Source organism: Argopecten irradians, chromosome 12 (genome assembly GCF_041381155.1).
Source record: "Argopecten irradians isolate NY chromosome 12, Ai_NY, whole genome shotgun sequence".
Classification (NCBI taxonomy): Eukaryota; Metazoa; Mollusca; class Bivalvia; order Pectinida; family Pectinidae; genus Argopecten; species Argopecten irradians.
The window spans coordinates 11,881,201-11,898,245 of NC_091145.1; the positions used below are offsets into that span (position 1 = coordinate 11,881,201).

A 17,045-nucleotide genomic window follows, 5' to 3' on the forward strand; every position below is an offset into this window, starting at 1 on the left:
ATCATAATCTAATAAAGTGATATATAGTTTCTGTTCCTGCTCAGCTTTCAGCATAAAGGTAGTGGTGGTACGACTGGTTTGCCCGTTGTCGGTATAAAGTGACCAAGTGTGGAGTGTGCTTGTTTATTGCATTCTTCAGTGAGATATCACTATAAAATTGCATTAGTTCCACTATTATAATGAGACACTTCACATATATACACAGCCTCCCAAAAGATGACGACATTCAGATATGCAACACATTGCACAAAATAGACACCGTCCATGAATCACCTTAACTATTACTTTAACGATGTTAAGCTCACTCAACTAAACCATTTATAATATATACAGAGATTTCGAAATCAAAATGGAAATGTTTCTGTGGGATATTTACAAATGTACATACAGTTAGAAAAGGACACAACACATGAACTAGAATACAATAACAAGGAACCATTTTATTAGCTACAAAAAAAAGGTTTATTTATTTCTTGAAGTTATGACATCATCTTTTTTCAAACAGGGAAAAGTTGTCCTACATTGGATAGTTAGTTTTTGTGTAGCGAGTCATGACTAATGTAGGTTGGGTTTCGTTACATAAATGACCTTCTTTGTCGTCGTCTTAAACAGTTGATCTTGTCACCCTGTATACAGCTAACCATTTGTTCTTGTGATACAGTAAACGTGGCCTACGGTAGAACCTAGTATTAGTGTCTTTATCATATTAATGCAACACTTTAGGCCTCACAGTGGCCAAGTCCAACAACCAAAATATGCTTTACATGCGGTTGTGATTTTCTTTTTCTAATGAAAATGAAAAATAACATATTATTTTGCTTTTTCATATTCAAATGGGACACACCCCAGATGCTGATCATTAACTATATATTACATAATTCATGTTAAACGCTCATACCACTTTCGCTTAATATACCATATTCTGTTGTACATTTCGTCTCCTTGTCAGCAGAATGAAGTCATAAAGTTTGGCACAAAGACAGACTGTGTTAAAATATTGTAAGTCAGTATTTAGTGTTATATACACGTGTCACAATTTATTTCACCTTTGCCTCTATAACTATAGTGTGTGAATAAATCATTTTTTGTTATGGAGTAGACTTACTTTGTTGCAATAACCTGTGACTGATCCAATTGGACGTAAATGGTCATAAAATATGTTTGAACCAATAACTTTTTGTTTGCTACCGGGAGTTTTAATTCATAAATACGGGAAAACCATTGAGGTGATGAATGCATAGCAATAAAACAAGTAACATTTTAATGAATGTTTGAACCAATAACTTTTTGTTTGCTACCGGGAGTTTTAATTCATAAATACGGGAAAACCATTGAGGTAATGAATGTATAGCGATAAAACAAGTTACATTTTAATGAATGCCTATCTATAAATAATATTTCAGTGCGATGTCATGCATATTCTGTATTTGCATATTACAGAGTTATCTTGCGGATACAATGTAAGTATTAATTGTTACACCATATGTTTGCGAGCGCAACGTCATACTTTTCGGAGAAAACGACGTGAATTGCGCTCACAAAATTGATATCTACCCGCAACTCTGCAATATGCAAAGACGAAATAAAACCTTATCAAATAAATCATTTTGATCTTGACCTTCATACAAATTTCGGAGTCTGCGCATTGAATTTTATACATATATTACATGAACATTTCGTTATAAAGAGGTCAGATGACGATGGGAAAAGGCGCTACCGTTTGCTGTGAACAGAACATGACAAGTAAATATCTTAGTCTTTGTGGAGTACATAGATTAAAAGAGCCACCCACGACCAGTAATTGACTACTGCGCCACGTGCGTTAGGTCCACTCGCCACCTGAACGACTAGTATCGGCTTGCATACCATACTTGCGATTGAAACGAATGTATTCACGTCCTAAAGTACTCTTTGGAAAACATTCTTTGTACATCATGTAACTTTAACTGTTTGGAAGATGAATGCCAGTGTGTGCCACGAAGAAATCTTCTTACTTTGGCTGAATCAAATTTTCTAGGTTTTAGCCTTTTAAACAATCAAGATTAATTGATTTTTTAATGAATGAACGCAATCTCCAAAATATTTTAGCGAGCACAAAATATTAAGTGTATAGTAGATCAATATTTTTTTTAAATCCAACAACTACATACTAGATGAATGTAAATTACTACAGATATCAGTGTTTCGTTAGCCTTAAAGGTAAGTTTCGCCCAATGAAATATAAAGACTACGAAATTGAAATTTATCCTGTACATAGATATAATTTTGAGATCATTTTCAATGGATACAGCGAACAATATGGGTGGTCAGTTGCCTAGCTTGACCAGGAAAACACTCCTCTAAAAATAGAGTGAAGTCAAGCTTTACATAGAACATGACGTTTTTTTTTTCCAAAACGAGGCCGCATCAACAAACGGAAGCGTGCAACAAAATGTCAGATAGAAGTGACAGTCTTGACACGGCATGTTTAGTTAAAAAAAACCAACAACAAATCGAAGTGCGATGGACTGTTTATACATATCATATAATCTAAAACACTTCATGTTACTTACATGCGCTCGCTAGCTTTGTACTCCAAATATACATGTAGTTAGTCTGCGGCTGTTTGTGCGCTGGCATATGTGTTGAAATTTAACTCACCACGTGCAATGCCGTTACACGAGTCCCAACAGATTCGGGCAAGTACTACTTGAGATGTGGCTTCTGTTTCTTCTATTGTACATGCCATCTCTGAATTTAATTCCTTATAGATATCCTATTACGCTACCGAATTCATTATAATTTCCTCCACTTTGTTGCCGATTCAGATATTTTTTTTGTTTATCTCACACACTTTTCGTTCAGCCATTTTGTTTACTTTTAGTGCGTGACAATGCGCATGCGCGAAACTTCGACAACACAATCCATCGCAGCTTCATTTGCATACTATTTTGTCTGACGGACACCGTAATAAAATCAAGGATTTCCTTCAATTTTGTATTCAAGACACATTTGTTCAATCTCAAACGCATAAAGAAATTAAATTGAGGTATTTTAATATGTTTTTCCATCTTTTCTTCCGTTTATCGCATTTCACAAAAAAATATTTATTTGGTTGGGCGAAACCTACCTTTAATAATATATGCTGGGTGTTAATTTTCAATTTGAATATTTTGTACGATGTTATGTAAATTGACACTTTAATAAAATATATTGTAACGTATTGTGTTGTATATAGTATATAGTATAAACAATTAGTAAAATAATGTTAGTTAGACATTTTATATGAAGAAAAATTTAGTTACTGTTGAATATACTTACAAAATATCGAATTACATGTAACTGGCGTGAAGTTCCCTATAAATTCATTGTAGCTCGTCTGAAAGTTGAGGTTCTATTAAATTATCAAAATTATCCACAATTTAACGACTGTGGTGCCCTAAGGATTATAGTTTATCAGATCCCTATTAGACCGGAAACATCTTTTACCGTGAAATCAGAGCAACGTGTGTGAAGGTGAAATGTAAACAAGTTATAAAGTCTCTGGATTTATTTAGATTATCCTGACGCAACATCTTATCGAAGTATAAACTAGAAGTAGTCAGGGCCCGGCAACATAAACGGCACAATAAAACTTTCTCAGACAAATTTTTTACTCAAGCCTATGAAAAATCATATACTTGAGTAAAATATTTGTCTGAGAAAGTTTTATGGTGCCGAGCCCTGGTCTGGCACTATTACACTAAATCCAATTTCTGTTCCATTGAGTATATAGAGATATGCATTAACAAATTTCCAGTTATATATCATATACCCATGTAATTCAAAAGAGTGTTATTTTGGACTGAAGAAGGCCCTATAGTGGCTGAATATATATTCCATAGAAATGATTTTGATTTTACTTTGAATTTATTTTGGCCTTTTATTTCGGATTATTAATATACTAACTTTATATCGTTTTTACCTCATTATAATTCAAATTGGTAATCATATCATTCTATTGATTATTTAGTATAGATGTTAGCGAAATTAAATTATCCAATCAAAAGTGTTTCTTGCATTTGCTTCATAAAACTGAAATCCTCTATTATCCAGATGTGTTCACTGTACTATCACTATCGCTATCCAGACAAGCCCAACGTCATGTTAAAAATAACTAACCACAACGTCAATCCTTTCACAAACAATTTATCTTACATGTATCTTGTTATGTATGTTTACTGACCATCCTTTTTAGCACGAGGTGATAAGATGTACAGGATTGTCAAAATATGCACATACAATGTACATACATTGTATATATATATTGTATAAATGCATTCAGCTTTACTATTTTGTCTTAATTGGTTTTTCTGACGAATTTGAGAATATCATGAAAACATGTTTGATCATGGAAGGGAGATAACTCGCATAACGTTGGTTGTGCCCCAAAATATTTGTGGTTTGTACGGTCAATGCATAAGTGACATGTAACAAAGGGAGAATTCTCTTACAAAAATTCTAAAAATAAAATGAAGAAATAATATCACATTGCATGTATAATCCAAATCGTTGGAATTCTTGAATTTAATTCTTTATAATTCCTCTGAAAATAATGGATCCTCACAGCAGTCTGTTTAAAGGTATTCTTCAAGTTAACCATGTGAAATTTAAAATATTCTGATCTATGAGACATGGAATGTTAAACATCAGCAAATGCCATTGTCCATGTCTTTTTTAAATTATTGTTAGTACCTGATGAGTACATTATTTGACATTATCGTCTACACATGACAAACAAACGATAGATGAACAGCTTGTTTGAAGTACTACGGGAGGGCTAGATAAGAGTAGGAGTCGTCTATAGTTATGGTAAGGGCAATTACTCTTTAATTAAACTTTTGGCTTTGATTTTAACGTCACATGTAACGTAACGGAATTTTTCATAATAGTGTCAATATATGAATTATACGTATGATTTTATTTATGTAATAACCATTGAACATTATAGTAAATATCCCGATTTTTTCTAATAACTTTTTCAAATCTCGTATTTTCCGAAGAAAAAAAATCAGACGACTGTTAGGTATATTCATCAGTCCATCCACCAAATACAACAAAAAATGTATGACAACATCCGTTTTCATTGAACTGGCCCCCTGTGGTTTTCCTGTGGATATTTGAAACCGTCTATTTCTAGTTGGGGTTTGAAATCGCATCGATATCTACTGGCAACATTGCATACGTGTTCATGAATGAGTAATACTATTGGATGTATTGCACACACGCCTGTGCTTATATCAGACGTAAGAACTTGTGACAGCTCCGTTTGCCATTGATGGAAAGTAGCTGAAAGTTCACATAGAACACATTGTGTTACACAAGCAGAATATCGAAATGGTATCAGGGAATTGTGTGGTTTCGCGAAGTGTCACTGAATTAAGCATCTGCGTTACATGTCATATACAGATTTTTTTCCATACTTCATCTGACTTTCGAACTGGCATTTGCCCTTATGAAATAAAATAGAGAATGGCGCGAAAACCCGACATTAACGCTGCGTATTGATTTGGGAAAAATATACATGTACTTGAAAAATTGAAAATAAATCAATAAATCATACATTATAACGTTTTCATTCCCCTATGCAATTAAAAAATGACAATTTATAATGCTTAATGCAACCAAATTGAAAGTTCACCGCATTGTGGGTGTTTGTCTTCTGGCTCACAAAATAATGATGTAACAAGCGATACCTACCCACAAGGGAGCTAACTTTGTAATATGCAAAGACGGAATAGATCGAAATAAAAAACATTATTTTTTGTGACTTTCCAGAGAACAAAGTCAAGACGTGAAACAGAAATCATTGCTTTAAATACTTTTCCTAATTAGATGCAAAGTACAGGTAGTTTTATGCTTATGCAATATTATACAAATATTTCATGGGTTACTGTGCTCTAGTTCATAATATTTAACCCGAGGTGGTGGTAATCAACAAATGTTATATTGCACGAGGCCGAAGGCCAAGTGCAATATAATATTTGTTGATTACCACCGCGGAGGGGTAAATATTATGAACTAGAGCACAGTAACCCATGGAATATTTGTTTTATTACATAATCACCAGTTTTCAGTTGAATATTGTTATAAAACGAATATGACAATCACTTAACAAAATCATCAACGCCGCACTGTACAGAAAAACTTCAAATCCTATTGAAGTTTGACGTATAGCACACGAACGTCAGGTTGTAACTCCGGTTTGGATGTCTTATTGTCTTCTTTAACATTATTAGACCTGCATGCAGCCTTTTAATTTAACTCATTCATCGTATCAGTCCTCTACTCAATAAACGTCTACATGACGTGCTTGATTCAAGATCCATTAAGTTAGCGCGAAATTGAGCGTGAACCTTTGTGACGTCATAATAACGTAACTCACTGTTACGCGCGATTCCTCGGAAGTTTTCTACAAAACTAGACAACAACAGCGAGGTGTTCCTAAAGCCGTGCAATATAACATCTCGAACCGTGCAATATAACGTTTCCATGGGAGCGTGCAATATAACTTCGAACTGTGCAATATAACAAGGTTTTATTGAACGGTCGGGATGATAGTTGAAAATATTATATTTCCTCATATATAGATTGGTGAAAACAAATTATGTAATAATAATTAATGTATGATGAGACAAGATACAAAAAAAATGTATATGTCATTTTTGGTCAGGAATTCCTAATAAGGAAGTTTGCGAAACGAATGAAGTGCATTAAACTGCACGCATCAATTTAAATGAAAAACGATTACTAGATGTGAATTCAATATGAACCATTATCTTCAATGTAAGTACAGAAATCTTAATTCCGTAAAATGATTTCCTTTGCACTTGCAGGAATACAAAACTTACTATTAGATCGTCTGCTAACATAGACAACTGGCTGTTGTACTTTTTTTAAATACATGTGAAAGACCAATATCAAAACCGTAAAATGAAATACGCTTCTATGCGTAAATAATGAAGTTAATGTTAAAAAAACCCATGTCATCGTGGACTCATTCCATTTCCTTCGGTTGTCTATGGGTATCGACAACTCATGAAAACCATAAACCTGAGACATATATCCCCCTTTTTCTGCAAAACCATAACATTGAGCTGCGTTCAGTAAATCATTGCCTTTTATTCGATATTTATCACAAAATGGGCACTGGTGTATTAATCTTAAGACGTTTTCTGAAATTATGATTGATTTTGGAAAGACAAAAGAAATGAAACACTATGCCATAGTAAGAACTACACGCGAAAGACGAAACCGAAACCAAGTTTCAATTTCTAAGAAACTGCTCATATTGTCGACTGAGCATAATATTATCATCTGCTTAACTACTCCATACTGCAAATTCAAACAAAGAATTTGGATATTCTCCGTATGATGCGGACATGAAGGTATCTGATTGTAACTCTGTCAGGTATGTAGTAGTGTAGCAAATCTGCATAGGTAGATCTGGTTTCTGTTTCGGCCTCTTGTAGATATAATACTGGTGCGTTGTCGGCTACACAACACATGAATTAATATCATTTTATGAATACGTTTATTTACCCTTGTACGTATGTTGTTTTATTTTAATCAAAGCGAGCATTCTTGCATTCTGATTCTTGGCTTAAATCGTATATAGGTAGCATTTTAAAATGTATCGTCATCATTCGATTTCTAAAGGCTGATCTATTTATATTAAATTTTCAGAAACATGTGTTTGCATGTCACAAAATATGAAAAAAAATATTACAAGCACAATGAGGGGGATCCCGGTTCGGGAACCAATGAGATTTATTATTATAATAAAGGGTTGTGATGATTGGCTATAATAAGTTGGTAGTGAAACTACCCCACAGTTTATAGAATGTGTACACTACACTGATAACACTACACGTGTATTATTTACTTTGTGATATGTTCGTTCTTCACTTATAAGTACAACGTACTGAAACCAATACAGTTGGGATATTATGCCAACGTTTTACGCCAAAGTCAAGGTGTAGCCAAAAGTCAAACTACATATTTACCTATAAAAGCAGGACTGAATTAGACTATTTTTATTTAGACATGAACAGGAGAGTGAGAATAATGTAAAGATAAAGGTAATGGGATGAGGGTTTATTATATTTATCTTCAAAATACTCTTTTCTACCGTACAATATTAATGGACTATTTCTAAAAAGGCACCGTTTCATCTTTGAGACAAACATCCTCGATATTTCAGGGGTTGCTATCGTTGTCTTTATATCTACCATTGACTTTATACATGTCATAGCAAAACTGAAGGCTCTATGTTCGATAACAGATGAAACAGATACTTTTGTCATAGTATGTACATTAGAAGAATCGAATAATGGTAATGTACACTGGGCAGGTGGTCTTTGTAGCCTCCAAAAGAAGTCGATGTAAGCCTGTAGATGTGATTGGTCAGGTTTGTTCTGCTGAAATGCCTTAAGTTTTACTGTAACATCCAGGGATGAATATAACGAGAGTGATAGCAACCCTGGAATATCATTCCTTACTACTATATCACACACTTTTGGCATCGAAGTTATCATTAACGTTAATAAGGTATATTTTTGAAAGCAATATCGAAATTCAAAAATTTAAAAATATTTGCTGATAAGAATTTCGCTATGGCAAATGAAAGGTAAAATCATACTGTTATGGTAGATGAGATAACATTTAAGAACACCTTTTAAATAATTTTAAAAGTTGTGATTTTGTCGGATGAACATGATGTATGCATTCTCAAAATACCGAAAGGTAGTTCCTGACAATTAACTGTGTATTTTATAAGGGGAGATGTTGTTGCCGGGAAACCCTATAAACTGGTGTAATCAATACAAGTACATGTTTCCAGTTAATCCAGTTCCATCAGCAAAACGCATGGAATAAAATGGTATTATATTACTGTATAAACTTTCAGAGTCACCTACCACAAGGAGATATTCGTACTCAATATACTTGCAATTGTATCTTATCTATAAATAGGATAAGTTATTAGTTCAGGTCATGCTTGGTAAACTAAAGGATTTTACAATGGATTTGGACAAGAAAATATATAATTTACATACTCAGTGCTGCTAAAATGAAACTTAAGAAATGTTATATTTTTACTTAATTCATAACCAATAAATAAAATTTCATAAATAATGTTCAGTATGATTTATTGATCTTTTTCAAAAATGCACTTCTAAAATCAATAATAAATAAATATTTGTAATAATTAAATTGCGAAATATTCGTCTGTGACTAAGAATACAACACACGATATTGTAGTAATGTCTCATTTTGTCACAACCTCACGATATGCCATTCTAGAAAACACCAAAATAAATTTACCACGTGCTAGTTGCTCACCGGCCTAATTTTTGACATTTGTATTGAAATACTTCAATTTTTAATGTAATGTTTTCACCCTCTTTACAGGTACTTGGACGGAGGTGATTAACTTTCAAAGACGTTTTAGGTACGTAACTTTTTACGTATTGATTCCATATGTATATATCAGTTCTTTTCACATCCAGAATCTAGTAATATACATGTAGAACTAGAAATTGAAAAGTGCAATTTTCGTTTGCTGTACATGTGTATCTGCAAGTCATTTAAATTAGGTAGGAAGGGAGATAACTAGAATATAAAAAACACTAGCATGATATTTTTGGTGAAGATATATCAACACCGACGGAGAGGATAATTAAGATTAATAGAATCGTTCTCTTCAATAGATTCTCAACCCAAGAATTAATTATAAAAGATTCTATGAAATTGTCACACAAAGATAACTGCTAACGAATCTGGTAAGAGAACTGAGATTAACCAGCATCAGCTTAAAAGCGAGGAATCATTATCATCTTGGTACTATGACTAGCTTTACTCTTTCCTCTAATATTGAAGTTTCGTCGCTTTAAGTCTATGTTAACATGATGTTATTATAAAGCCATCGCCATCGCATCCTCGATACTCCAGGGGTTCTAATCACTTACGATCTCTTCACCCCTGGACTGTCTCATAGTAAAACTGGAGGCAATAGAACAAAACAGATTATTTAGTCCTTTGACGTACATCAAATCAGCAGTATAACGGTACACTGTGGTTGGTTGTTTGGCTTTCAAGTAGGGTGTCGCACTCTCTGTAGTCTTCAAAGTTTGTTTTTTTTATTTGCAGGCATATGGTTGGTTCAGATTTGTTCCCCTGAAATACCTTCAGTTTTACAATGAGATAGTCCAGAGGTGTAGATATCGTAAGTGATCAGAATCCCTGGAGTATCGAGGATGTCGCCATCGCTGTAGCGTCAAGTTTTGTTATCTTGAAACGTGCATTTATCATAGGATAATATTTCAAAATTGTGTTTTCCTTGATGTGTTAATTGTAATACTATGAGCCTCTTTCAAATTTGGATATGAAGGATAAGAATATATTACCCGAGGGTCACAAAATCTTGTAAAACCCGAGGCTTGCCGCGAGTTTTACCACATTTTGTGATCCCGAGGGTAGAATATTCCTATACTTCATATCCACTTATGAAAGAGTATTTTTCTCTAATCTATCGACTTTTTATTGCATTTCTACAACTGTAATCTTCCGCAAAAGAAATCTACATACATGAAAATTGCATGATATTTTCAACTCCAACTCTGTATTTTGCATCATTTAAAGTAAAACCAACCTAGTTTGTGAAACAAATACAAAACTTTTACCAAGAAAATAGAAATTTTGTTGACACTGTGACGCCACGAAGCTGTTCAGTTACGCAATTCAGCCTTAGGCGACACCAATACATTGCCTAAGACCAGCCAGTATTACACCTTTAGGTGAAGGAGGAATACACACATTCATTATATTGCAGCGAAGGTCGTGTGTGGCTGTCCGTGACATCCGAAATCAGGACCGACGAGTACGGTGTAGTTACTGTAAATTGACTTATCTAAGCACTTTCGCACTGTATTTGAAGCTAATTCGTGTACAGTGTCGGATTTTACAACATTTTCGCTTAAATTTCACTACGCTCAAATAATTACGTTTGTAGTATACAGAACATTACTTAGATAAAACATAAAACGAGATTTCAATCAAATGAAATACAATTGTCTTCATTTTATGAACAAATACTACAAGGCTTCAAAAATGTTAACATCTAAAATGTATTAAAACAAATATTGCACAATTAGGATAAGTTTTTATGTCAATTTTATTGATAAGTTACTGTTATTGCTGTTAATCTTGTTATTCTTGATGTGTAAACTATAATACCACATGTGTGGATATGAAGGATAGGGATATTCTACCCGAAAATAGAGTAAAAACAGAAGCTTGAAGAGGGTTTAGCTCAAATACAAACCAGATTCCAATCGAATTGAAAAATAAATGTTCATTTTAAGAACGAATACACGGCTTCATAAATGTTTCAAGACACAATTATAGGAACACTTTATTGATAAGTTACTGTAAGTAACGTTATTTCGCGATAATTCGCGATTTTCATTTCAAAACAAATTTGCGACTATTCACCGATTTAAAAATTGAATTCAAATTCCTATCATGTGGTATACATTAATTCGCGGAGATGAATTTTGACGAGATTATTTGGATCGTGGAATTCGCGAAAATAAATCAAGTTTGTTTACAGTATCGTATCACTACAGTATTATTGAAGGTGTCGCAAGCAGTATTGTATTGTGTGGTAAAAAAAAAGAAGGTCCAGTGCCGCAATTAACATAAAAACTGGTTCGTTTATTAACCCCCTGTTGGAAGCGGTAACGGCGCAAAACATTCTGCGCAATGTTAGGTGTAATACAGTAATGGTAATATTTAGACGTGCTATATTTAGACATCTTGAACCGATCCAGTTTTCAAATCACATACAACATAGTAGTCAATGATGTTGCTGTAAATATTCCTTTATTTTAATAATTAAATTTTTATGTGGTTTTGCAGAGCGTTGGCCTAGTGAATTTTGATGGATTTACGTTTAAATTGGTAAGTACACCATGCGCTCTATATCTCGTTTGAATAGAGCGCCTCTTATATACTATACATAGAGGTTAAATAAAGTGTATTAAGTCTCCTATTACAGGATAATACGTATCACAATAACATTAACAGTGAGACTGAAAGGAAAATGGTGTGTTCGAAATAAAACGTCAAATCCTAGGTGTATTTGTTTGTTTAGCAAACTTCGCTAATAAGACATGTCACGTGATCTGATCATATATCTAATTACACGTAATATGTAATATTGTCTGTTTTTATTTATAATCCGATATTCCTTTGATCTGATCTGATCTGAAGTATTTCCTGATGACTTATTACCAATGTGTAAACATCTTATAAACCACTCATTATACATCCGACGATTGTCATAGGTTTATAACATATGATTCAAAATCTTATGACGCATCATATGACATTGGATGTCCATCGCAATTCATTGTTACGCCAGAAAAAGTAGGTATTGCTATTTCTCGATTCTTCATAATATGATTACAAATACTTGGATTTTGGAGTTTCCTTCACGTGATCAGTTTTGAGTCGCATTTATAGCAATCTGAGTACATCATTTCCTATTCAGTCACACTGTCAATTATACCATTGTGATATTCAATGTTCAGTAATATAGGTTGTCCTATCAGTGGATTATATCATCAGGGAATATTGCTTGTAGTAAGATATATAACAGATTACGCCAAATGTGTTTATGGACAGATTTACGTAAAACAAATACCTTGGATTTAAAGATGCTCCATCGCCAACAGAGCATAAACGATACTCACCATTTGAACAATAACTGGTGTTGAATCGTGTATATTTATATCAAATTAACAAAAAAGAATACATACATGTATGAAATTATTTATTTTGCTTTAGGTGCATGTGCAATCACTACTTCATTCCATATTGACATAATTTGGGACGCGAATTATTTTTTATGTTTTTATCTTAAAGTAAAATTATTAACTGAAACTTTTCAGCTGTAGTAATTATGTAAAGTAAGTAACTTTTGTAACTGAAGAAAAAACTACTAATTCGCCTGCTCCTGGTTTTGATAGAGAAAAATACCATATGTCAGCGGTAAAGCATCTTTAACATATCGTTTCAATCGTGTTATATCAACAAATTAGATAACACATTCTGTTCTGATCTTTTTTTTATTGATTTGGGCTCTTACATTGTAAATCGACAGCATGTTTTTCTTGATTTTATAGTTCATCACTCTTATCGTATAGGTTTTATCCATAAAATAATCAGTAATTGTGTTATAGACGCAATACAATTCTTTTTTCCGTTTTAAATTAAAATATGATTTGTTTGACCAGCAAAAATAACTGATTTAAGGTATTTTGAACAGAAAAAATATGTATAGCATTTCCAATATAGTCAAACCTACGAAATATGTAGGTCAATATCTGACATAAAAATAATGATTATTTCTCACAAACTTTCTGTCAATATAAATAATTTGTCAAAATGTCATACTGTGAGATGTGGGTGTTGCTATTGTATATCATAGACTGAAGAGGTGTTTTGCTAAGGTTTTGGTAATCACACGTGGGCGAAACATGACACACCCTAACATTGCCCTCATTTCAGAAGTTGTATATGAAAAATTAAATCAATTCAATAACATTTCATTTCCTAACCAGAAACACCCGTAACCCCTGTGGATTATTTTGGGACGTCTGGACCTACGTAACGTCATCACATCTGTATACAGCGTCTTGACCATTATAGCGGGTGAGTATGATCATTACCTCGCCGTCATGTTTGTTGTAAAGTTTTCTAGTTATAAGCTGGCCTTTGTATTCGTACGCTTAATCACTTTTTATCATTTATATTTATTTTCATTTTTGGTATCTTTAGGAAATATAACCGTTTTTAGTATTCATGTGCAGTATATACAGTATAACTTATCAAAACCGTCCCTTGAGTAACTTGACTACCTGGCTCCCTGTGTATTACGGTGTCACTGATTGGCATTTTTCTTACTAATTTATGGTAATTCAAATTAAAGATATGTCTAATCCGGATACCTGAATATACCGGGGAATATTTTGGTTCCGGTGACATCCGATTTAGAAATATTACCATGTATATATATAGGTAATGTACATTTATCATGTTAACTATATTTAACTCTCGCTATGTATTAGGATCCGTAACAATTGTTTTTCTGTGTCTATTATATGTAAGTATTGTTTAATGCTGTTAAGTATTTATACATTTTATGTAAAAACAGTATTTCATTTAGATGTAAGTGATATTAAGATTTAGATCTTAAAACATAATATATCAAACTGAGTAGACGTCGAAGCACATCACTGTCAAAATCATAAACTATAAAGTTCGTGATGTTGATATGCAAGACAATGTGACCTTGTAATGTGCTTCTCATTAGTTCATTTAATTATAAAACGTCACCGGTATTCCAATTTCAGCACCTTCTTCGGTGCTGAGAAATACACCCCATAAGAAAACATTAGTCAAAACTGGTAACTGTTTTACAGAGTGAATATCTTACATTTCTTGAAGATTCTATCAAATTTTCTGAATTATTTTTGACCTAATGAAGTACATTGTGTTTGACGTTTAATATGTAGTGTGTGTTAGTAACTGTTTGACTTGAGTCAATATATAGTTACGTTATATATTGTCCATGTGTACACCTAACTACATTATCTGTATTGAGCTAGAGCACTAGTCGACCTTCAGTACAATAGTATCCTATGTGAATCACGCATGGGTTTGAGTAACTCATTCACCCTTGAATACACATTTTGACTCTTCTACTTCAAGACCTGGGGCAGTCCATTACAAAATTCCAGGGCTGAATGGGTTAAATCACCACTTCAGTATGACAGATCTTCCATGCATAACCCCCTACAATCAGGTCAAACTGGTTTTTGATGTGTGATTCAAATGTTGTGTGGGTTAGACGACAAGTGATTCATGTTTCATTATTATATCGCTGACATTGTGAAATATAGATTTGGAATTTTTCCATAAAACAAAATTATTTTTTCTTTATATGATACTTATGTACATACCGATAAGGATATTGTAAACAAATCATGTTCGCGTGTAATAACATATTTCTCTAGCAATATATTTTTCTGAGACAGTGACTACGGTAAAAACCAAATATAAATTTACATCGTGAAATTGAATCGCCGTGAAAAGTAGGTCACCGCGACATTAAGATGGTTTATAGTTAAAGTTTTCTTTGTATGTTATAGACATTGCCAGATATTAACTCTCTATCAAAATCATGCCTCAATCTTCTTCTCTAATAGTTGATAGCGATACTGATGATACTGAGATTCAGAATAGCAGGTTAATGAATACTATGGTATAGTTGCGTGGTCGACATTATGGCTTCTTGCGCAGTACAGAAAACATAGATATGGCGAACTCATATCTCATTGTGTTATTGGGTCAATTTGTTTCAGTGCTCTCGCAATCCGATTATCGTATGATATTATATATACATGTAGATGTGAGTCGACATAGATTGTTTTATGGCAGATGTCATTGATTTTAAAGAGATCGCTTACTCTTTCTTTCTCATTCATTTTAACTATATTTTTACAAGATTTATTTTGTTTGCATTTGCCATTTTTTTATATTTAAGTTTTAATTATGATATCACCTTTGTTTCGGTGATTGTATCCTCCATGATTCTGCTGTATTTCTATAATTAATATAAATATAACTTACAAATGTATTTGTAGGTGACGAGATGCACGAGAAATACAAGATCATTACAAAACTTAAACCATTAATAATAATATAAGTTTCTTATGTGAATTATATTTTGGAAATTCCTCGAATATTTATACAATACAAACTTCCTAAACTCAACCCTTGTCCAATCTGAATCCATGCATATCCGTGAATTTGTGTCATTTTTTAAATCATAGAAATCAAAGACGGTATAATATCTGCACTTATATCCTGTTTTCCGTGGTTTAGACAGGTTACACAGCAGTGTATTTTTTATAATGACAAACCCACATTAAATGACAGCAAACAAATTGGATACTGTGCCACTAGATAAATCAAACAACAACACACAGCTTTTTCATCCTTTTACGACGTGGTAGTAGAGTAAATCACATTTATACCGAATGTTTTTGGACCAACGAGTTTACTTCGTCATAAGCATAGTTCGTTATACACATAATACCAATTCCATATAAGAACACTGTCGAGGAATGTAAAATACAACATTATGTCTATTAATTTGGTGTAAGCATGTTCGTTATAAATATGTGTTACACAATTATGTTTAAAAAACAATAAGTGAAATATGCATATCAATTATCTTAAAATGTTTATATTCTGTATTTGCATAATACAGAGTTATCTGTCTTTGCGGGTAGATATTGATTGTGTCGTCTTCTAATTGCGATCGTAATGTAATACTTTTAAGAAAAAACGACTTGAGTTTCACCCACAAAATAATGACTTCACAACTGATATCTACCTCCAAGGGAGGTAACTTTGTAATGTACAAAGACGGGATATGATCTTAAATGAGTGTTCATATGAGATTTCATGAAACGAGTCAAAGGAAATTTATTTTTGAGTCTTGTTGAGTACAAATTAAATCTTCGAGACGAAGTTTATAAGATCTCATGTGAAATGAACAGAAAAATCAAGATTCATTAGTACAACATTCTTTTTGTAGAATCTTTAAATACGTTGCAAAATGCCGTGGTGGCCGCCATTTTGTCACGACGTTCTCGAATCCTGTCGCTGCGTCATTGTTTGTTGACGTCAAGTCATGACGTCACAATGGATTTCCGGATAATGAAAAGTGTTCCATGTTATATTACACTATTGGCATAATATTTAAAATATTACATCAGCGAAGTCATCGAATATCTGACGGATTATGTAATAAAGTTTTAGTGTGGCAAAGATTAAGGGAGGTAATAGTGTGGAACCTTCGGCAAGCCACTTTTGTCTTTCTGTACCGAGTCAAACATACAGCTTTAAGATATTGATCATTATTTTATCCCGCAACATTTAAATAATTTACTCTG

General features: G+C 33.1%; 1 protein-coding gene across 4 annotated transcripts in view; it reads left to right on the forward strand.

Moving 5' to 3' along the window:
* LOC138336522 (serine/threonine-protein kinase TBK1-like) overlaps positions 1-17,045 on the forward strand; it is a 63,284-nt gene that overhangs the window by 10,791 nt on the left and 35,448 nt on the right. The window contains exons 1-5 of one of the 4 annotated variants that reach the window (XM_069286031.1): positions 7,345-7,429; positions 9,430-9,469; positions 10,168-10,243; positions 11,938-11,979; positions 13,644-13,734. The gene's annotated coding sequence lies outside the window, so the exon portion shown is untranslated. Of the gene's footprint in view, positions 1-7,344; positions 7,430-9,429; positions 9,470-10,167; positions 10,244-11,937; positions 11,980-13,643; positions 13,735-17,045 lie in introns of those variants that run through there. The other 3 variants (XM_069286032.1, XM_069286033.1, XM_069286034.1) reach the window with 3 other exon arrangements.